The sequence below is a fragment of the Sparus aurata genome, chromosome 19, assembly GCF_900880675.1.
Source record: "Sparus aurata chromosome 19, fSpaAur1.1, whole genome shotgun sequence".
Lineage (NCBI taxonomy): Eukaryota > Metazoa > Chordata > Actinopteri > Spariformes > Sparidae > Sparus > Sparus aurata.
The window spans coordinates 23,786,999-23,809,530 of record NC_044205.1 but is presented as its reverse complement, the minus strand read 5'-3'; the positions used below and the strand labels follow the sequence as shown (position 1 = coordinate 23,809,530).

At 44.0% G+C, this 22,532-nt stretch overlaps 1 protein-coding gene across 2 annotated transcripts in view; it reads right to left on the bottom strand.

Moving 5' to 3' along the window:
• Window positions 1-22,532, bottom strand: part of arhgap21a (Rho GTPase activating protein 21a) — a 92,284-nt gene that overhangs the window by 49,836 nt on the left and 19,916 nt on the right. The window lies entirely within an intron of this gene.

Here is a 22,532-nt window from a genome sequence, read left to right as displayed (position 1 = left end):
AGTCCTCTCCCTTTCCTTTCCTCTCTCCTCTCTCTCTCCCCAACTCACCTCTCCCGATGCCAACCTTTAAAAGTTTTAGCACACGCATGCTAACAGGCTCACGTGTCGAGGCTTATCAATAAATCATAAGAACAAATGAAAGGGGAAGACGGGAGGCAACACACGAGTTAAAAGGTAAATATGGGGAGCGTTCGTGAAGTTTTGAGAGAAGCAGCGCAAAAGTTGCTATCTGCCAGCATAACTTGGATTGTTTTCACAGCCGGGGGGGAGGAAGTCAAGTGGGGCTAATACAGATAAGGAAGCATATGTGTTCTGTGAAATCTATAAAGGCACAAAAAATGTACAGCCGACCCTCCCTCCTCCGCATGCATGCAGCTCATCTGGCAGCTACAAAGGATTAATGTCTGTGTGGCAGACTTGGTGGTCAGAGAGACGACCAGGAGCTGCTTCGACACACAGTGACTTATTTGTTTGTTCAACAAGGACCATACGGATAAATACTGTTGCGTAAGGATGACAAAGCAACAGATGTAATGTATATAAGGCCTCTAGGTAAAGCTTATTGGCAGCTCCAGCCCTGGTTAGGCTTTTGCAGTCACTCCCAGATACAAGCCACCTAAGTATGCCAGACTGTTTTCATCAAGATTCATGCATCATTCCCAGAGAAATTAACAAAATACCATAAACACTGCACTACAGTACCTTGCACTGTTAAAGAAAGTGAGAAACATTTCCAGGATCCATCCCTTTATCAGGATCTGCACCAAGACTTAATGGGGTCTATTCTGGGCAGGGAGCCATCCTCCATCCAAGTTTTGTGGAAATCTGTTCAAGAGTTTTTGTGTCATCCTGCTGACAAATCCACCAACCAGCCAACAAATATACACGGGTGAAAAACATGACCTCTTTGGCGACGATTATAAAAGGACAGCCGTTGGAATAGAGATGACAGATTTTCATGGATCACTTCAGGTGTAAGCCAGCGTAGGCTAAAAATAGTCTTAAGCAGGACTGGGTGATAAACTTCTCAATCAAATGGCAGAAATTTGTAAGCCAGTGAAGAGTTTGCTCTACCAAAAAAAAAAAATTTTTTAAAGTCTCTCTTAAAAGACAGGTTTTTTCTCCTGTCCGTACTGAGCGCAGAAATGAGCCCTTTCTAATAGCATTTACAGCTTTGCCAAACCTCTGTGTTCGGTGGTTTGATTTAATGTGAAACCCACTAGACCGGCATTTGTTCTGGCAAACTAAAATGTTAAACTTAGGAATGCACACTGACTTTTTTCAGCCAAAAGACAATAATTACGTGATTTTAAAGGCCAATATCTTCACTTGAACCTGTAGCTCATTCACAGCTGAGGGTGGGAGAGGCTAAGATGTAGTGAGCATTTGTTTTGTTCAACCTCGTAGGCTTCTTCCCTCCTCTCTGAACCCTTGTGGCAATTGTACCGCAAATTACAATTGTGTTGTCTATATGTGAAACTATATCAAATGTGTATCACTCGTTAAACTCGGCATTTAATTTTTTAGATTAGCAACAAAATCCTGACATTTCAATTCGACTTTTCAACCAAATTAACAAAAACTACTATATGACCTAATATGTTGTGATTCAATACAAACAGCTGCTCTTCTCAAGATTGTCTGGATTACAGACTGCTTGTATGAAAGCTTTTGTTGCACCACTACGTTGACTGTGTGTATATGCCAACGGGAAAAACTGAGTCAAATCTACTGTCACGGACCCAAACATTACACTCTGAATCATCTAAAATGATCCTTTAATGGCTACCCTCACCTTGAACATGATAGTCCTCATTCAGGACAGTCTGCTCTGAATTAGACATTAAAGTGAACATGTAATTCTGAAACTCCACCACCTGAAACCACCGATTCTCCCTTCACATTCACCTCCTCAATCCCTCAAAGCAAGCAAACCCCTCCGAGGCTTGGCAACTGCCTTTATTTTAGAAGCAGTGAGCCTGCGGGGAGTGGGATGGACACCTTTTAGTAACTCTCTCCGGCAGAGAGCAGGGCCAAAACATCCATTTAATATTTAATCGCATTTTCATCTCGCCGCTCTCTGGAGCTTCTGTGCTGCTCCAACGGCAACACCGGGACTCTGAGCTGTGCTACGACCTGTCACTAAATGTTGAACAAAGACAATGGATGAGTCTTTGATCTACAGGGTGAGATATTAGTTTCACAAGATTGTCACATAACTGTAGGTTTGCTGGTTCCCATCCAACAACAGCTTGTGCACGTCCGCCTGGATGACACCGTCCGTAAATACCAATCTATTTTGATTCTGAGGAATATTTGCCATCCGAGACAGCGGCAGCGGCCATGAAAACAACATCAGGAACCCAGTCGTGGAATGTTCCCCCTCTCAGCGTTTTGTTATGAGCATCTTGTTACCACATTCACTCAGCTCAATATAGCGTGTGGTGTTCTGTATGGAAAAGGCGGCAGAAATAGAAGTCGCCAAAGAGACATTTGACTTTCTGGAAGCCAAAGCATGGATTAAAGTCTCACAAGAGTCTGCAGCGTATATGTATATATATATAAGTGAATTTGTGAAAATATGTTCCGTTTCCGTTTTTACAAAGCATTGCAAGCCCACGCGGCCAGTAGAGGTACAACTTCCAGCCAAAGAATACTTCTTACCTCCATTAACACATTTCATGCTGTTACAGGGGTTCGTACCACATCATATATGGTCTCGAAATTCCTCCAAATCTAAAACACATGATAAGAAAAAAGATCTCTGAATGGAATTCCTGTTGGTGCCATGCAGACACCAAAACTAGACATGCCGCCCAGAAACACTGTGCCACAGAGCAGACCACAACAATGTCGGCCGCTGGACCGGGGTGTTCCCCCATGGGCGCTCGTGTGATTTCATGCTTTGTGTGTGTCTCTGTGTACGTTAGAGTACAGGCTGGACATGCTACGGCTCGATGTGCATATACAGAGTAAGGAAGGATTTATGTGTGTGTGCTCTGGCTTTAGACGTTTGCTTTAGGTGAGGAGGGCGGATCATGGTTTAATGTCTAGGCAGAATTTGCACAGCTTTAAGGATAATTCAGGTCACATTAGGTATTCTAGCTGCAGAGGTAAGTAAGCAGAGGAGTCGTGCTCTTGTGTTGAAATGAATTACTGTGAGCAGTGCAAGGACTTTAGAGACGTTTCATGGCAACATTCATTACCTGAACACAAAAGAAGGATAATAAAAATGTTAAAAACTATTACGAAGAGCTGTTAAGCTTATAAAATGGAGCACTACTCATGATTTTACATCTACAACGACCATGGCCCTGTTAACACTTAGACAGCTATCCATCTAAATAAAGAGTGAAGTGTAATTGCATCCAAGAAGCTTTAGAAGAGGAATGAAATCCGACACATTTGAGACAGATGTTGAAAAGTCTTCATGCGTCCACAGGATCAGTCATTTCTACACCTCCCAGTGTCTAAGAAAGCCCTGCAATGCATGCTTGTAGTGCTGTATCACGAGAGATTGGCCGCTCCCCATTTGCCCAAATGAAATCTGGCAACTTTGTGCAGAAAAGCAAGATTTGTTGCCATTGGAAACTTTCATAACCCATGAAAACTAACCGTTGCTGAGTTAAAGCAAAGACAGATTGAGCAACACCATGGCTTCTTTCTCACAGAAAATGTTTACAGAAACTAACTTTGGCGAAATAACACATTTCCAAAATAGCTGCCATGCTAGACCGGTTTGAGCTGCCATACAAAAGTGTTTATCTGATCCCGGATTACTTTGACGATTGACCGATCTGTATGACTAAGAAAAAGTACAGCGTGATTGAGCGCTGCTACAAAATTTTCCTCGCTCATATTCTGCCAATCCGCTTCATCTATGCAAGTATCTCTTTTTGCCAACACTCAGCTATGAAAACTAATCTGCTCAAAAGCTGAAGTTGTCTTCCTCTGTTCTTTTTATCTGCTACCAAACAGCTTCAGGTGCATCACCAGCGCTCTCTGGACTGTAGCTGACGGAGATACACAAATGTTGAAACAAGTGTATTAAACTGCATGTGTTTCGCAGTGATGTGATTCATTGTAATAATTTGTTTAAAGCACCCTATGGATTTTCTCAGAGGCCAAAGTGACATCCTCACATTGCTTATTTTGGCCGCTCAACAGTGCAAAAACTCAAACGTTTTCAGATGACTTTGATATAAAACAGGGAAAAAGCAGCAACAGGTTAATGGGATGACGGCCATGTTCAAACACACAATAAACTGGCCACAGCTCTTTAACACCAGCTAGGAAAAAGCTTTGAAGAAATTTATGAGATCTCACTGAGGTGCAAATTGTAAGCGATGCTGTCCATTCTAGACGAGCGGCCAAAACAAACAAAAGCAGCGGAGGACCGATCGATTAGATCCGCTCGAGCACGGCCAGAGACGCCTGTGAAATTCTACCAGAGGGTGTGGAGGATTTATTGGTGAACGCGCTGTAACATTTAGAGGTTTTTGTCGCCCTCTCGTCACCGTTACCACTCACGGCTGGACCCAACACAGTGAAATTTGGTCTTGGAGTCCCCCTGCTGATAATTCTGGTTATGGCCTTGTGGCTTCACACAACATCACAAGCAGGGCCAAAGACAACATCGAGGCTGCGGCTGCGGTGGAACGAAGACAAGGATGGAGAAATCAACAGGCTTTTTACAGACTGCTGTGGGGTTTTTAAGAGTCTTTGAGATTAAATCATTTTACAAATGGTGTCGGCCCAGTTTTTTTTTTCTGCGATTGCAAAAGGATAAAGAAGCCAAACTGTTTGGTGCAAAAGCTTCTGTTCAGTCACCCCAGAAAAATCTTTAAAATCCAAAACCCTAAGAGCCAAAGTTCTGTCCCCAGAGCTGTGAAACTCATTTCAGATGTTTACATTTCTGAAGAACACAACACAATGAAAGCCAGGTTGTTTCATGATGCCGTTTCATTTTAATCCACTCAAATCTTAGAGTCTCGGATTTATTAGATGATTATCTGCAGCGCTGATTTGTGTAACAAAGGAGAAAAAAGGGCCCGTGGTCTGTAAGCAGCTGACAGGATCTCTGGATGGGGATTAAAGACACAAGGCACCGACAGGCCTCTGAAAACTACAATAAGTAATGTTGAAGTCTCCACTCGGTGCTCGTGTGTGACCAACTTTATGTATCTGTGGCTGTGTGTGTCTGTGTGGGGTAGAAGAAAAGAGAAAGTCTTGCCGGAGGATTAGGCTCCATTCGGGGTGGCTTTTCAGGACTCCTGGCGGGTGTAAGATCTAATCTGGACATGCTGCATCTGGGCTCCGCGAGGTATGGCTTACTGTAACAAAGGACTGGCTAATGAGGGCCAGGGAACAGACTGCTCCCACACCACTGCACACCCATAATGCCCTTCTTCATTCGGCCCTCAGGGGGTACCGAGGGGTATGAACCCCACAATCTGCGACCCTGAGGAGGCAGCAGGCTGATCAGGCAGATACTGGAGCGGATTGATCTCGTTTCAGGCTTAGATAAGTGCCTGAATCTGACTGTAGGAGGCAATCATGGAGTCAGGTCCTGCATATGAGGGCCTATAATATAATTTTATTGCATTCTCGTCTGCCAATACACCAGGAGCAGGGGAGGGTGTTTTGGGTGTACACAAACAAAGCCAGACTTTCTTTCCTGAGGGAAGGGAAGAAACCGAGACAATAAATGAGGAGCTTGAAAGTGAGTGAGAGGAGCTGTTTGCAGTTGGGAATATTGTAAACAGCTTGCTTAAAGCAATGAAAGAAATATGAATCTGAAAGAGGCAGCATGGCCAGACTTTCCTTTTGGACAGTCGAAGGCTTGTAGCAGCAACACAAAACTTATCCCGATAAGATTTTACGCAGTTTTATGTTTTACAAAGTGCTGAAAAATTAAGCCAATTAATGTTTTAATCCTTTGACAGAACATCAAGGTGCCTACCTATCAAATGACTATTTCTCCTGAACCTGCAGCTCCCCTCGGCTTCGCTTTCAGCTCATTGTGTAGCTGCCTGTCCCACTGCCACTGCTCTCCCAGCGTCGTTTTCGTTGAAAAAAGGCCCACTGTATTCGCCTGGTCAGAACCAACAGCAGACAGACAAAGTTTGAGACCAGCTGGATGAACAGAGTCGAGCATTTAGAGGCGAAGATGTTCGATATTTCCCTCAGAGGTTGGAGGAGACCAAAAACAGAGCTAAAAGTGAGTGAATATTGGACACACAGAAAGTGTAATAAGTACAATAACTGCCAATGTCATTCAATTATACTGCTTCTACGTCTATTACGGCAGAAAAAATAGATATTTTTCCTATAGCCACAACTGCAATCACAAAAGGACCCAGAATGGCTTGACTAAACATATATTTACTGTACATACATACCAACTGCAAGTAACAATCAATGTTTTCTCTGTTTAACAAAAGAAAAGTCCTCATTCAGTTATTCAGATCCTCTGACAATACAATGGCTGCCCTTTCTCATGCATGCCTTTGTTGTGAGGAGGAAGTTGGCACCAGCTTTCATTTCACTAGAAGCATCCAAATCAAACATAAGTCATGACGCAACAGCTCACAAAAGCTACCAGTTTAACTCCCCGTGAGTCATGCCCACGACAAATTTATGAGCCAGTGTATCACTTCTCTTCCATTGGCAAAAACAAATATCAAAATTCACAGTTTGCTATGGAGACCATCTGTGGAGAGCTGAAAAGAAAACACAGGACGGCACCGAGCTTCCAAGAGACAAAAAGACAGGGGATTTCCTTCAAATCGAGTCGCGGCTGCAGAGGGGAGAGACTGATTGTTGGACACTCACCCAAAAACTAACAGGGAAGACAAAAGCCCAGAGCCCGTGGGGGTGTTTGCATGAGTTTGGCGTATTAGCGAGCTCCCCAGCGAAGGAGCACTGCTTGATCTGGACAATTGTCTCCAGAGGTCCCTTGACACTTCCAGACAAATGGCTCTGCCAATCAAGCATTCAGTAGCCGGCTCATTCACTCCTCAGCAGCTGCTCTCAGACGGCGAAAAAAGAAGCAAATACGTTTCTGATGACAGCCTCACCCCACCCCACCGCAAACACCTCTTGAATAAAAAAGCTTCTCTCCATCGATGTTTAATCATTGCATCTCTTCTCCTCATCACTCAGACAGTTCTCCTCAGGGAGATACCGCATGGTTAAAAAGACGTGAACTGAGAAAGAGCCTCAGATCATCAGAAAGCGTTAATGAAGACACAGTTATTATCCTGTCAGACTGACGCAGTGATGTCAGATGAGCCTGGCGTGTGAGGACAGTATCAGAGGGTCAGCATGGATCTCCTGACCTGTGGTATCAATTTTTTTTATCAAGATTCAAAGGTATAAAATAGATCCAATTTCATCCACTCGGACAACTAAATTCCATTTCCAGGGCAGCAGCAGCCACACACTCTTTTGCAGCGAATATATTTATATCAGTCCTAATTAGGCAGCGGTCTGAGCTGCAGTAGCAGTAGCAGGTGTTGTGTGAATGACCAGGGGTTGACCTGTGAGAGCAGCGTTTATGAATGGGTCAGATTTAACGCGTCATACGCAGGGTTTAAGTGACAAAGTGATCCTAGAGGCTGAACACACCCATGAGTAGAGCAGGATCCACCCTATATAACAGACACCTCTATTCCATCCAGAACCCACCCGACACCTTAAACCACTCATGTCTGGAAACTCCACGTAGACTTCATCCATCAGAAACTGAGACAAACACCTGATTCAAGAAGCTCGGTTGCTAAAAATGCCAGAATAGGACATATAGACTAACATGTCCGCCCCGAATGTAAACTAAGTCACTCAGGTTTTCCAGCCGTCTGAAAGGCTCCTTTAAGAAACTGTGACACTGCCGTTAGCCAACGTGTGCTTCATAAAGAGCCCATATAGTAGCGGTGTAAGTTGATCTTGGAATTCCCTTGGCTGAGGTTTGAGGTTGGACTGCTGTAGACTCAATGGGAGGGGAAAGGGTGGAGGGTCCAGTCATTCCAGACGCATACCTGATGGAGGCATAACTACAGTGTAACGGGTGACAACACATGGAGAGAGAATAGCACTCAGGAGTATTTAGCTCTGTGCTGCTCAGCACAATGAAACCTGATTTATATATTTATTTGTTAAAAATGGCAAACGATAAGTCCAGTTTGTCTCTACAGCTCTTGACAGCTTTATTTAATTTAAGCAAACAAAGCTTGTTAAACAAATGGCACTGACCAGTGCAACTGCAATCATAGTATGAAACTAAGTGAAGCTCATGAACAGTTGGGTCCTCGGCTAGGATGCTGGGATGGCATTACAGTGATTTTGGGGGACTGTTTATATACAAGTATTTCACATGCAAAATACGGATTTAAATTTAATCCACAAGCTTTACCTTGGCACCAAAGCACATACAGGCTTTTTTTCCACAGTGTAAGTTCAACCCCTTTTTTTTTTGCATATCCAGATTGTGCTCATGTTAGAAAGTTTGGACAGCATCTTTTTTTTCTTTTTTTTAAATACACATGAAAGCCATTTTTGCAAATGGGATCCACACCACATTTGGAGGTGATTCGGAAAGCAGATTTCTAGAAATGCATCTCAGTTCTCTGGCCACTCACGTCGCATGTCGAAGTGTCTTTTGCTTCACTCACAGCACGACACACAACAACAATGTCAAGACCAGAGTAAGAAGTGCATCAGAGCCGCTGAGCAGAGTCAATACTGCTACTAGCTGTGGACAGTCACACTGATATAAATTGTCTGCTCCATGACTTGACAGCGTGATTGTTTGAAATGATGGCTGTCCATTTCTCATGCTTCTGTGGAAAGCTACATCACCAGCGTATGTAATGACAGATGCCTGCATCGTTACCACAACAACCCCAAGCAGATTGGTTGCTGTTGTAGTTGCCTGGGTCCTTAATGGGAGGCCAGTGCTGTTGCCATGAGGAGGTGAACTTGGTCTGTGGCAGTGTTTGGGTGGGTGGTATGGGTCAAGTGTCATCCACTTGAATGCCAGGACCCCAAGTCTCCCTGCAGAACATTGCATTGTGACGAAATTACCAATGCTATTCACTTCAGCTATGAGTCCTTTTAACGTGGTGGCTGATGAGTGAATGTTGTGCTGAAAGGATTAGCGGACTGATGAAGTAGACAGATGGCAGCAATTTAATTGACACCAATTAAAGTAAATGATTATTCGTTAAAGTCCACCATCAAGCAAAAATGCTAAAAAAAAATAATAAAAAATGGTCAATTCCAGCCGGCATATGGGATGCTTTGTCTCTTTTAATGGCTTTTTCACCGGCATGACGTAGAATATACTGTATGTATTTCATATAATGACGATATAGAGAGACAGGTAACACAAGAAAAGAGCCCAGGTAGTGCGGCAGAAATCAAACCCGGAACACAAGATGTGTGTCTTAAACCACTCAAAAACAAGCGAGCCCGGTTTCCAAGTTTAGAATATAATCTGAAGACATTTGGCAATTTTGATGGTATTCCCTCTGTGACCTTGAAAGACTATATAACACTGTAAACAGTAAATAATGATTCCATTAACTTAAATATAATATACAGATGAATAAATAATCCTTGTCATGGCTAAAAACTTGCAAAAGCGAACAGAAGAGTGTAAACACGTCTGACTGCAGCAGCCCGGGAAATGCCGAACATGTCATCTCTTGCATCCAGCGAGGCTATTCTGGTCGTCTGGTGAAATATTCACAGCCGCCATTTAAAATTCATAAGCGACTGGAGAGATGCTACCAATCTCTAAAAATACTCTTTACAGCGTAATGGAAGATGAAATATTCATATTGATATGAACTCTTTCGCCACGTCTGGCAGTCTCATGTTTACCTCCCTCACGTGCAGCGGCTGCAGCTACAGCATGTTGTTGAACGCCGCTGCCAAAACAGCAGCTGTTATTTTCTTGATTGTAATTATTAGGAACTCATCCCACATGATAGCGGGTTGACTCACAGCTCTGCAGATGGTCTATATAGAACATTGTTTCACCACTTTGTGGCTCTTTAATGTGACTGTTTCTGGTTTTCATTTGCCCTAAAAGAATGAGTGGATTAGTCAGTTGAAAATGTATCCAAAAATACTTTGATATTTGATACTTATGCAATTTATCAATTAGAAGTGCCAATATTTGTTTGTTCCAGTGTAAGGATTTACCGCATTTATCTGTTTTGTATCATTATAAATAGAATACATTTTGGGTTTTGACAGTTTGTTGGACAAACAAGCCATTTGAAGGCATCCCTTCTGGTTATGGGAAACTTGTTTTCTGACCCTCTATTTCCCTCAAAGACGCCACAGGGGTTTCGGTGCTCTAGCTTTTATGGACATGTTGCATATATTCTGGTACCATTTTAATCAGCAATAAGAATGCCATTGCGTTTTTGCAAAGGCATTCAGTGGACTGTAACAGATTTGGTATGGGACAGATCTGGTATTGGTTATGAAGAGAGGCGGCTCTGCACTGGAGCCAACACTGATGAGGGCTGTGGGACACGCCCTTTAAACAACACACACACATACATACAGCCCTGGGCTGACCAAGAGCTGTCATCGCTTACATCGCTATTATGATCCAGCAAGAAAGAGAGGGATAAAATGAGAGAAACAGACAGAAAGAGTGAAGAAGAGTTCATGAAAGTGTTGACTCTGAGTCATTGTGGATGCCCGTCGTGTCTGACAGAGGAATGATGGTCCTTGGAAAACACCATGGTGCTTTCCTCTGTGTACACATGGCCTGAGCTGGAGCACATACAGTACTGTGAAGCTCTCCTCCCCTCCTCCTCTGTTCACTTCCTTTCATCCCTCTCTTTCCTGCCAATGGGTGTGTCTTCTGAACTCCCCTATTCTGCAGGCGCCCTTTGCTGCACTTCATCAAACCTCCGGGTTTTAGCCGCAGCAGCTTCATCAATTAAGACGCTGACATGCACGCCCAGGAACCCACTTAGTAACATCATGTTGCGTCTCATCGAATGGACCACGGTGGTGTTTGGGTGTAAAGACTTTGCAAACCCAAAGCTGTTATGAGGTTAAGATCTAATTCAGCTGATAAGCCGAAATGTTGCTTGGAAACTAAAAACTGCAAAGCAAATTGTTTTGAAGAATTGTGGGCGAAAGGGCAGGCAATTAGTCGCACCTTGGAGCCCTGTTGTTTTATGTTTGCAACGTGTTCATTATGTTCTCTATTTTCTGTAATTGCTGAAAACTAAACGTCTTCACATGTTGGACTGTTGGTCAGGAGGAATAAGACATTTAACCACTCCAACTTGGATGCCTGGAGACTAGGACGCAAGATGTTTTTTACTCATTTCTGATATTTTACAGTCAAAAATTATTGTAAAAATAACCAACTGATTAACTGATGATGAAAATAATCTTTGTGATGTGGAATGTAAGCAAGAAAACTAAAATTCACGGCATAAAAAAGCCAAACAATATTCCAGAGATAGCATCACAGTTTAATTTATTGACCTGTCAGTCAGCCGCTTTCGTGCTGCTGCAGGCAAAGGCGTTCCTTCTGAGCTCATTTGGCAGCATCTCTGAGAGGATACGGGTCTGATTTATGGGCCAGAGTAATTCTGTGGATCAGCAAGACTCTAATCAGAGAGTTTATGTACATCTCGTCTGAGCAGCTGCCTAATGTCAGCTGGTGCTTCTCACTGAAGTCAGTGGAGTGACTGGGACCAGAGCCTGGAGTCACAGGTCTGGTGGTGGGAACAAAGGCGGTGATAAGAACTTGACTTGACATATGAAGCTGGGAAACACAGAAAACTGGACATTACGGGTAGGTGTCCTCAGGAGAAAAGGGGCGTTGGAGGTAGTGAGTGAGATAAGACTGTGGATTCGGGGTGAAATAAGGGATTCCAGATATACTGAGAGCCCCAAGAGATGATGGACTCAGCTGAAAAATGGTTTGGACGGTGCGTAACTGTTGCTAACGTCAGCCAGGACTGCCGTTCAGGACGGGGTTCAAGAGGGTTCATGTGACCTGCTGCAGACATACAGACAGACATGGGATTTATACAGGGCGGGGCAGGTGTGACCGAACAGTAATGTCCTGTATTAGCTGAGGAGAGAAGAATGTCGTCTTTCAGCCGAGCGCTAACGTCACTTGGTGGAGAATAGTTCTGTTAACAAGCAGCCAGACACATGTGAGGTATTGACAGGCTTCTTGAGTGAAAGGCTTGTCTCGCTTAATTAAAAACAAAGAGTCCATAACAAATTAGACCAAAGCATTCTTTCAGTGCTGACTGTTTACCCAAGCAGCATCTCCTTCAACGGCTGACATCAGAGGCTCTTTACAGCTACAACAGTCCCTGCTTTTCTTAAGCCTGTTCCCTGTATGTCTGTCCAACAAAACCCGGTTATGTAATGAGGACCTGGGCCAGATGAGCTGAAGAAAAGACCATTTAGCTCTCCGTCTCTCTCCCCGCAGCGTGGAGCAGCTCAGCCATTATTCACTGGAATGTTTTCCTCCCATGTTTGTCCAGGGGGGCTGAAACCCTGAAGCCGCAGGGCTGACGAATCGGGGCTGTTTGTCTGTCTGTATTTTCTTAATCTGGGCTAAATGAGTCCAAGTTGACTGATGAGTAACCCTTTATGGGAAGCACTTGAGAAGAGGAGTTAGTGGTCTTTCTTTACTGATTAGTTTTCTCGTCAAACACACCCTTCACTAAACCTCTAAAGGGTCAAGAAAACATCATTGTGCATCGAGGGTTCATCTTGTCATGCTTCATTAGCAGGCAGTCAGGGTAATACATTTTCTTTGATACAGTCACCAACATTACGAAAACCAAGAGAAAAGGAAACCAAGTCCTTAAAAACACCCAATTCTTACTTATAAAATCACTGTAAATCATTCATATTGAATAGTTTAAAAACGTCATGAGTGGTTTTCCGTCCACAGGACCGATGGATGATATTCAAAACATTGTGGTCCATACGATAAGGCACTGTGTATAACTCAGTTGGGTGCAGTTACACCAGGTAGGAGTCTGACATCATGGGCAGCCAAACATTACACAGCAGTATAATGGGATGACCTAAGCGCTTGCCTTTGATACGGCGTAACAAGCCATAAGAGACTTAACTTGCTTGTTTACAAAATGAGTTTGACTGTCCTGTCGCCAAGTCACAGACTTGTCCAGACCAGACGATTTCTGTCATGCCTCATCTCCTAGAACTTGTGCGAAATGAATGAGAATGTTGTCATGCTGTTGTGAATGTTTGAGCACATTTGCTCATGATGTCGCTCACTGTATAAATTCTAAAGCCCACTAAGGCAATGTGACTTTGATTTTGGGCTATGTGAATAAAAATGATTTGATTTGAGACTCTGAAATGACTCGGAGGTCGTGCAAAAGAAATAAGTATGAACAACTTATGAGGCTGAGTCAACCAGTGTTTATTCCAGGCAGGTAAGGAATAAACATGCACTGCGATGTCTTCTCCCAATGATATGGGTGATATTGGTTACACCTTTCTGCCTGGTTTAGGAATTTACATCCAGCTGTATACAGATTTGTTTCCACAGACCAAACATTATCCAAAAATACCATAGTCAACAACACTGACATGCCATTTAAAGGAGACAAGATAAACACTTCCTGCTGACACGAGACACAATCTACGATGCTTTACACCCACCCCAAGTGTGCAGTACATATCCACAATCCAGTGTTTCCTCTACATTCATTAAATCCTAGCCGCCGCCCCTTCAAATTCCTTTTTTTTTGTTAATTGTCGCAAATACACCATCGCAGCATCATTATCTCCACCTTCACAGCAGAGTCCTGCACTGGGTCGGGTGTCGCGAGTGCTGAGGTAAACTAGATAACTATCTTGCTCAGTATCTACTCTTTGGAGTAGATCCACCCACCCCCAAGACTTTAAGGTCCATATACATCTCAAAATATTGATGCCAGCTAAGTTAAGTAAATATGTACTAATAAGCCCCAGGCACTCACTCAGGTCGTACGGAGTCAACTAATTATAGCATCAAGCGAATAGTACACCTATGATTAACGCTGACTGAATTATTCAGATGACTTTCAATATTGCTCCAAAAAAACACCGTGAATGCGTTAGTCATATCGTTAGCTTTTACTGAAAATGAGGTAGGTAAAATTGTGTTCACAACTTGTAACAATGTGATGAGTGTAAATATATCACGTACTTTTATGTATCTGCTGAAGCAAGTACATTAGAAGGAGGACAGTGGAAAGTGAAGAGAGCAGAGTACAGCAGGGGGAGAGCCGTAGGAGAGCAAAGTGATGGTGCAGGAGAGAGAGATGAGAGTAGAGGAGAAAAACCTAAAGGAAAGCACAGGCTATCAGGCTGGGACCCTAAATTAAATTAAATTAAAATTAAATTAAATACAATTTTTATTTTATTGTTGTATTTTTTGTTATTTATTTTTTATTTTTACATTCAGCCTTTAAAAAGCCATTTTCCATGCCAGCCATTCAATAAAAAGGGGGAAGTAAAATCTGCAGTCAAGTGTCATTTGTTTTCACCGCCACGGCTCCCCGGAGAGCCTGCCCCCGCTGCTGAAAAAAATCCTAGAGGAAACACTGCAATCTTTAATAAATACAAATAAACACAATCTGTCCCCACTAGAAACAGCTACTACCAGACCCAAACAAACTGAGGACCTAGACCTAACACTCTCTTAACGATACAGAATGATTGCATGCACCAGTTGAACAAAAAAGTGTCCAGAACTGTGACTCAGCAGCGATTGTTTGTGCAGGGATGTGGCTTATGTGTTGAGCTTAAGTGTTACAGTAAGAGGGAAAAGAGAAAGGGCTGCTGGTGGTACTGCGAGCCCAGATTGAGGGCCAGATGGCTTCACCCGCAAACTCCACCGACTGCCACTTGCTCGTGTGGGTGGGAGGAGGGGCAGGAGTGTGTGTGTGTGTGTGTGTGTGTGTGTGTGTGTGTGTCGTGTAGGAGAAGAAGTCAATGATGGTGATGGGGCTGAGGCTAGAGCAACTGATTAAGCATTAAATCTGTTTCTAATCTGTTGGCAGGAGAGTGGATGTTTTCTACTGCATAGCACCAACAAACAGAAAACAGAGGTACGAGCACACGCGCGCACACACACACACACACACACACACACACACACACACACACACACGCTGAGCTTTAACTGGCAAGTAAAATGGAATTAGGTTTCAAGGTTAGGGCTAAAGGTGAAGGGTTACATGTGAGTAGCACCAGACAAGACACTTTGCCTTACTTGAGACTTGAACAGATGAAGCCTCTTTATGTAATGTTGCGCTGAGTCAGACCAGGTGAGTGTGTGTGCGAGTCTGCAGGCTCAGCAAACACACCCTTTATTTCAGAAAACTGCAGCAATTATGCTCCTACTTAAAAAAGAATAACTGCAGGCTATAAATCTGTAACAGACTCCAACCACAAATGTGTTTTTTTAATATTATGTCTGGCGTTCAATGACTTTGAAGACTCATCACATCTATCCAGGACTTCAAACAGCAGGAGGTTCTTTCTTGCTGGCTATAAATGTATCCTCCCATAAAAAGTACTATTACATCACAGTAAAGAGCTTCCTGCTTTTAACCTGTCTGAGTCCCCTGCCAAGGAAAACGCAGTGATACCAGAGAGGAACAGTAGTGGGTGCAATCAAATCCTATCAAGAGTACACGGATCGTCTTTGAAGTGGCCATCAACCTGCCAAGTGGCACCAGTAAGAGTGTTGGGGATTGTTGACAGGGCAACAAGTCATGATTAAATGGCTAGCAAGGGGAAAGTGTACGGAGAGACAATGAGAGAGAGTAGCAAGTGGATAGCTAAATCCACAGCTCATTAGTTTAGCACTTTGCCAGTCTAAATTCACAAATTGAGCACCTGGGCAAGCGTACTGGTGAGTTCAGGACATCTTGACAGCATTTAAGCTACAGTAGCAATCATGAATGGATGCCCTGAGACTTTCTCAGACATGCAACCACTCTAATCCTTTTAGAGGAGCTGAGATCAGCTGCTAAACTGAGCAAACCTCACTCAGTCAATCCCATTGACGGGAACGTTCCACCATGGTGGCAGGGATAGTGGCAGAACTCACTCTGTGTCCCAGCTCTGCTGCATCTTTGTTGCTCCGTAGGAAGTTTAGGTGTTAGAGAAATAGAAATTGGACACAAACTTTCTGACTATTTGACCAAAGCCAGGATAACAGAAGTTTGCTCTTTGCCCAAAAACTGTCAAGTCCAAACCCTTTTTTCCTTGTATCCACTCTTCTTGCACTGCCTGCCAATCGAGCACCATGGGGTAGCTCGTCGTGCAACATTTTGGCACCAAACCACATTCTCAGTGTGGGGACAGGAACCTCTCTGCTGGGGATGAGCTTTGAGGAACTACTCAGCGCTATGTTAGATCCCATTCCACTCAAAATATGCGAGACTATCCCAGACGTTTCCTGTAGTGCGGATGTGTTGTGACCTTCACCCAGGGTGTGCGCCCTGTGAGTATTAACCCAACAGGCCTGCGCTCAGAATGAGGCGACGTCAGCCCCTGTAACGAGAGACTGCAGCAGTCAGTGGGAGAGGTGACGAGGGGAGAGAGGAAAGGGGAGATTAGTACTATGGTATCCAGGTAACGGTCATAAACACTGTCAAAGCAAGACTGAACACGGAGCGAATCAAAGCACGATACTGTATAATGACATGCTGACAAAGACCAGCTATTGTGGTCATTTAACAACTGAAGCGATGAAATTACTCTGCGTGTTTATGTGCTTTGGCTGCTATGCAAGAAAAAAGTGAATATTACACCTGCCAGCAGGGTTCTTGACATCATGATCTAGCTTTGGACTGATAAACTTTCAGACTCAGGACTTCTTGACCTGTTCTTTTTCCCCATCTTCCTTTTCTTTCCCAATCTAAACTCAATAGGACGTGTGGGATGCTGATCCGAAACGATGCTGGTACATCCACAAAGTGTTATTCCAACTCTGATTAGGCTGACATATACTGGGCTAAGCTCCTCCATGCACATTCTGCACATATTTTGTCTTATGGGCCGCATGCGCAAGATCAAGACATTCTGTACTCAGTGAACTCACTACTACAGACATCCCTGGAAAATAAACACTAAATTGCAATGTACACCTACAGCTTTCCTCAGACTGTAAAAGCACATCCTGCGGTGATGCTCTCCAAAAGCACACAGTGCTCTTTTCAAAACACTCGGAGCATGCAGTCTGACGATGGAAAATGTTAGCTAGTAAAAACGCTGGAAAAGTAGGAGCCTTAGAAATGCATGCGCTGAATATGGCAGGACCAGTGTAGCTCAAGCTGTCCAGCACGGGTCTCTGAGGAGGGTGACGCAATACAGGACGGGAGGGGATGTTAAGGATGGGGGGGGGGGGGGGGGGGCACAAATATGTTGACTATTACGAGCTTGAGCCCCCCCCCCCCTTTTCTCCACCACGTCCCCAGCAGTCCCACCCAATGCTGAGGCCCATCTGGAGTGCCTCGTGACCCGACTGATTAAAAGCAGTTGGGGCCTTCGGTGAGATACGGCCAGAGGAATGTTGAGACTGTGGAAAGGCCCAGAATAAGTGTGTCTAAGAGGTGTGTGAATTTCCACAATGTGTGTGTGATACTCTGCGCATGCATCCTTTTGTGGGTATTGTATCACATGTGTGCATACAGCCACATGTCCATTAGTGCCCGTCATTAGCAATCAATCAAATCAGAGAAGAAAAAGCCCCGGAGCTTGGTTGATGGATGCCCCCACTGGGACTTCATGGGAGCATCACTGCACCTGAATCACAGCTCTATACCCTACTGTTTCCTGACCCCATTAGCCTCTACACAAACACAGACAAAGGCCAATACAGAGGGGTGCCTAGGATCGCAGCCATCAACCTCTACAACTAGTAGAAACTAAATGTCTCCCCCACTTAGGCTAAAATGTCACTTCCTGGATTTCTCCCCATCCATCTGCACTTCTTTCCCCTAAGACCTGGCAACCCGGCTCTTTGCACCCTCCAAACCAGAAGGTATTTACAAGATGCACCCGTCGCGCGGCATCAACCTTGTCCACCGGCGGTCCAAATGGAAACCAGGCTGAGAGTCTCATCGCTGCTGATGGAGCATGATACAAGGGCCCACGGTTGATCTTTACTGCTCGCTTCCCAATAGGGGATCCTCTGTGCGGTTTATGTTAAGCTTAACATGTGTTTTACTGCTTAATTGAATAATGAAGCGATGAGAGAAGAAGAAAAACCACACGACCGAGGACTGCACCAAAAGGCTGCCAGGGGATGATTGTGCGGCGAAGGGCGAATACTTTGGTTTTAAAGCGGCCTTTTTATAAGCGCTGTGGCTACGTCTGTCAGAGACACTTAATACAAGTCAAAATTAAATCCTGAAGGAGCAAAAAACTGACCCTTTTGTCACACTCTATCCATCAATGTGATCACAAAAAGCAACTACGTTTAGTGCAGCATCATGTTATGTAATTAAATCCATGCTTTAAAATTCAGTTTGGCCAATAAAAGGCAACTAAAGCCATGTTAACTGACATTTTCTCTAATGGAGCCTTTTCACAGTCCATCTGGCTGCATGTTTTCTTCCCGTAACTGTTTGGATGTTTGGCTGTTCGAGACGTCTTTGTTGCTTTTTCCATCCCATTTGTACACTGTGTCCAATTATATTCAAAATGTGGCGAAACACAATAACAGGGAATGTCTCCATACAAATTAACTTTTGAGTACTGATCAATTTGCAGGTGTTTGTTCCTTTTCGGGGAAACTAAAATGAGGCAGGGTTTTTTTTTCTCCTGTGATGCAACTCTTTCGAAATGCAAAGTGTCTCTCAGTCACAGAAAGAGAAGACCCTGATGACGCTGTGGATTTATGCCAGCCTAGACAGGAAGTGCTGACAAAGTTACACCCCTGTCACTACCTTAGCTGAACCTCAACCGAGAATAAAATATGTCAAATACTGACTGTAGTCACAGCAAACAAAACAAAAAAATGAGCACTGTCCAATTCGATTTACAGCCTGGAAACACTTGCTGGGTTTCCTACTATTTGAACAGATTATCCTGTAATGGAAATGGCACCAGTTTGATTCCCTGCAGCAGCTGATGTGTATCCTGCAGCCCAACTCGTAACCCGTAACAGAAAAAAAATAAACCCCGATATGTAAATAAATCAACATGAAATAACAATAATAATATCAGTACCATTAAATCACCTTTAAGTAAAATACATGCAGGAACATATGCAGACCCAAAACAACACACAGAGAAGACATTTGGCAGAGGGGTCGGAGACTGTGAAGGAGGACTCGGAGCGGCGCTGAACACAGCAGGTCTCCGGGCCATGATGACCACACCCAGGCCCAGCTGGAAACAATAAAAACCTCATACTCCTCATCTCTTCCTTTTTGCCTCCATCTCCTGTCCCTTACTGTCGCCCCTTCACACTGCACGTCACATCTCACACCTCAATCTTTAGTCTTGTTTCTCCTTCACCTTCTCTCTTTCTTTAGTCCTCCTTTATCAGACTATTTTCTAATCATTCCTGGGCCCCATACAACAGAGAGGGAGTGTCCACTGCATTCTCCATCACCACAGTAAACACTCAGTCAACTAGTGAGCCATTCTCTCTGGCATGCACGCAGAGGCCCCTTTAAAAAATAAAAGCCAAAGGAAAACAGCGAGGGAGAAACAGATGGATGTCATTTGTGTTATAAAGACAGACAATGGCAGCGGAATAGATTTCCAAGGGCGGGTGTCGAGGTATACAGTTCTGCAAAAATAGCAAATTTGGCTCCATCTTCTCTTGGTGACCTCTGTCAGATTGGTTTTGCTTGCAATTCATCACCGTTGATTAACAAATCAGGGCTCAGCCCATCTCTGTCACGCTGTCAGAGGGCCATAGGTGTCGGAGGTGCCTTGAATGCTAATGTGGCGTCGTCTCATCAGCATCAGAACAAAGCGGCGTGTGCACACTGGCTGACACAGGACAGGACAGAGGGCATCGTTATCGCCGTCTGGAAGCCTGTGCTGCCCAGCCAATCGCGTGCTCTGGCGCTGAGCAGGCAGCCAATTAACACCACTTTTACAGGGATGCCTCCAGGCTGTGTGAGGAAAACAGGAAAATATGCATGGGAGAAGAACATGGGGAAGTTTTTTTTAGCATTGAGACACTTCGGGCAGACTACCCCATAAACGTATTGATCTATGCATCTCAGCTGAATGAGATTGTGGGGGGAAAAGCCGTACAGAGGGCTAGTGTATGGAGAGGGTGACCGACACACACCAGTGATCTATAGATTCTCTGTCAGGGCTCTGCAGAGGGATTATTCATTCCCCCCCCCTGCTCCACCCTCCGACTGTCTTTGCATGACGTAACTCCTCTAGGCTGATCGAGTTTAGATGCACCGTGCAGTACAGTGGCGGCTCTGGCACTCAAGTGCTGAGAAAACAAACATATGCAAAAAAAAAAAAAAAAGAAAGAAAAAAAAAAATCACCATAGCAACCCCTCTTCTCCTCCAGCGTGCCGGTTGATATTTACAACCTCACCGAGAGAGAGAGAGAGAGAGAGAGAGAGAGAGAGAGAGAGAGAGAGAGAGAGAGAGAGAGAGAGAGAGAGAGAGAGAGGCCGGGGGGGTTGGGCAAGAGAGCCAATGTGTAAACACTTATAGATGAAAACAAAACAACACCTTCTAACAAACACAGTCACGCGTGCTCTCGAGCACATACAGCTCCACCCACTGGCAGGCGAGGCTCCTCCCAGCCCAGTCTGCATTGCACCAAAGAGCGCTGCATCTTTTCCAAGGCGGTTTTTCATGAGCCGCGCCAATCCAGCTACTTCGTATTCACCTCCTCAGCTGTCTTCTCTCTCTCTCTCTCTCTCTCCCTCACCGTCTCCCTTTTTCTTTTCTCTGGCTTCGGGAAAGCAGTGAAATACTATAGATGAAAGGCTTTCTTTTTCCGCCTTATCAATGTAACACTCCAAGGTCGAGGTGCTTCTTGGTTTTGCTGAGCGAAGCCTCTGGAGAATTTCTCTCCCGCTTGTTATCTGTAATTCTTTCATATACATAAAAACAGCATTGTTGTACGTTTACTGCAGCTCATGCACATATTGTATGTCACAGGGATTATGTGCATCTACGGGGAGGGGGAGGAGTGAGGGGTTACTGTGGCAGCGTGAGGTGAGTCAGCGTTCTCTTCACTACAAACTTGGCTCAAATTTACGACCGCAGGCAGACCTGGGAGTACGGTACAGACAACGCTGTATTCTGCAGCTGCATATGGAGCGACAATGACATAGCAATAATAGCCACAGGAGGGATTATCTTACATTTCTTGGTGCTGGTGGATCAAATGTGACCTGGTTTTTAAGTCGAGGAGAAACCACAAGCTGATTCATCAAAAGGTGTCCAGCACAATACCTGGAATTCCCACAATACATTTTTTGCACTCCGAAGTGAAATCACTGTAGACTACACATTAACTTAATCAAAACGTATGCCTCCCGCTGATTGCTGCTTGTAACTAGATCCTGCCAAAGTGCTCTGAGGTGCATGTCAGAGGTTCAGGTATCTTGACATAAATCTGCCCTCTGTGTATAAACATTAACCTGTCTCAGTGGGAGGTATTACCTCATAGTTTAATGCCTCAGTACATCCAAACTCACTGACACAGCACAAGATTTACAGTCTGTCCACCATCAAAATGCACCTTTTCTTCTCTGTTTTGGCCCTCTATCTCTATATAGATAAAAGCCAAAACATTATGTATTTGTAAATTGTTTTTAGAGAACTTTTAAATACTATAATATTATAAAAATATATGTTGTCATATAAGGTCAGTTTTTCTATTCAGTTTATTAAAACAACAAGAGTGTGTTTATTCACAGTGAAGATTTTTCTCTTCTGATTGAAATATCTTCCCCGAAACTACATAACGCACCTCGAATACATGCTGCATTTCCAGATTTATCCACGCCATGTGGACATTGCATCTATTCGGACTGCATTAAGATCTCAAGAGAGCGAAGCACATCCTTTAGATTAATCGATTTTATGCCTGCAAGAGGTTTATAAGGAGCAGTCAAAGTCCCCATCAAGATTTGGACATCTTGAGTCGATACCAGGGGCTTTAAAAGACAAGCTTGTCTGTTATCATTGACATGCTGAAAGTGTAAAAACCAAAAAACCAAAGGACAGAAAGAGCTGTCTAACTCTGTTCTTTTAGCAATAAGGTAAAAAAAATAAATAAATGTGCCACATACTGTAGGCAGAAGTGTGAGCATGAGTCTGTTTAAAGTTCTGCTCAAGACTGATCTGGAAGTTTTATGACTCTCCTTCTCTCCCTTTTTCCCGCCTCACTCACTACCCCTCGGCTGCTTTCATATGCTAATGGCCGGGCAATTGTGTGGGCAAACAGCCTGGAATTCCTCCCCACAAAGGAGAAATGGAGATGGAAGGAGAGAGGGGAG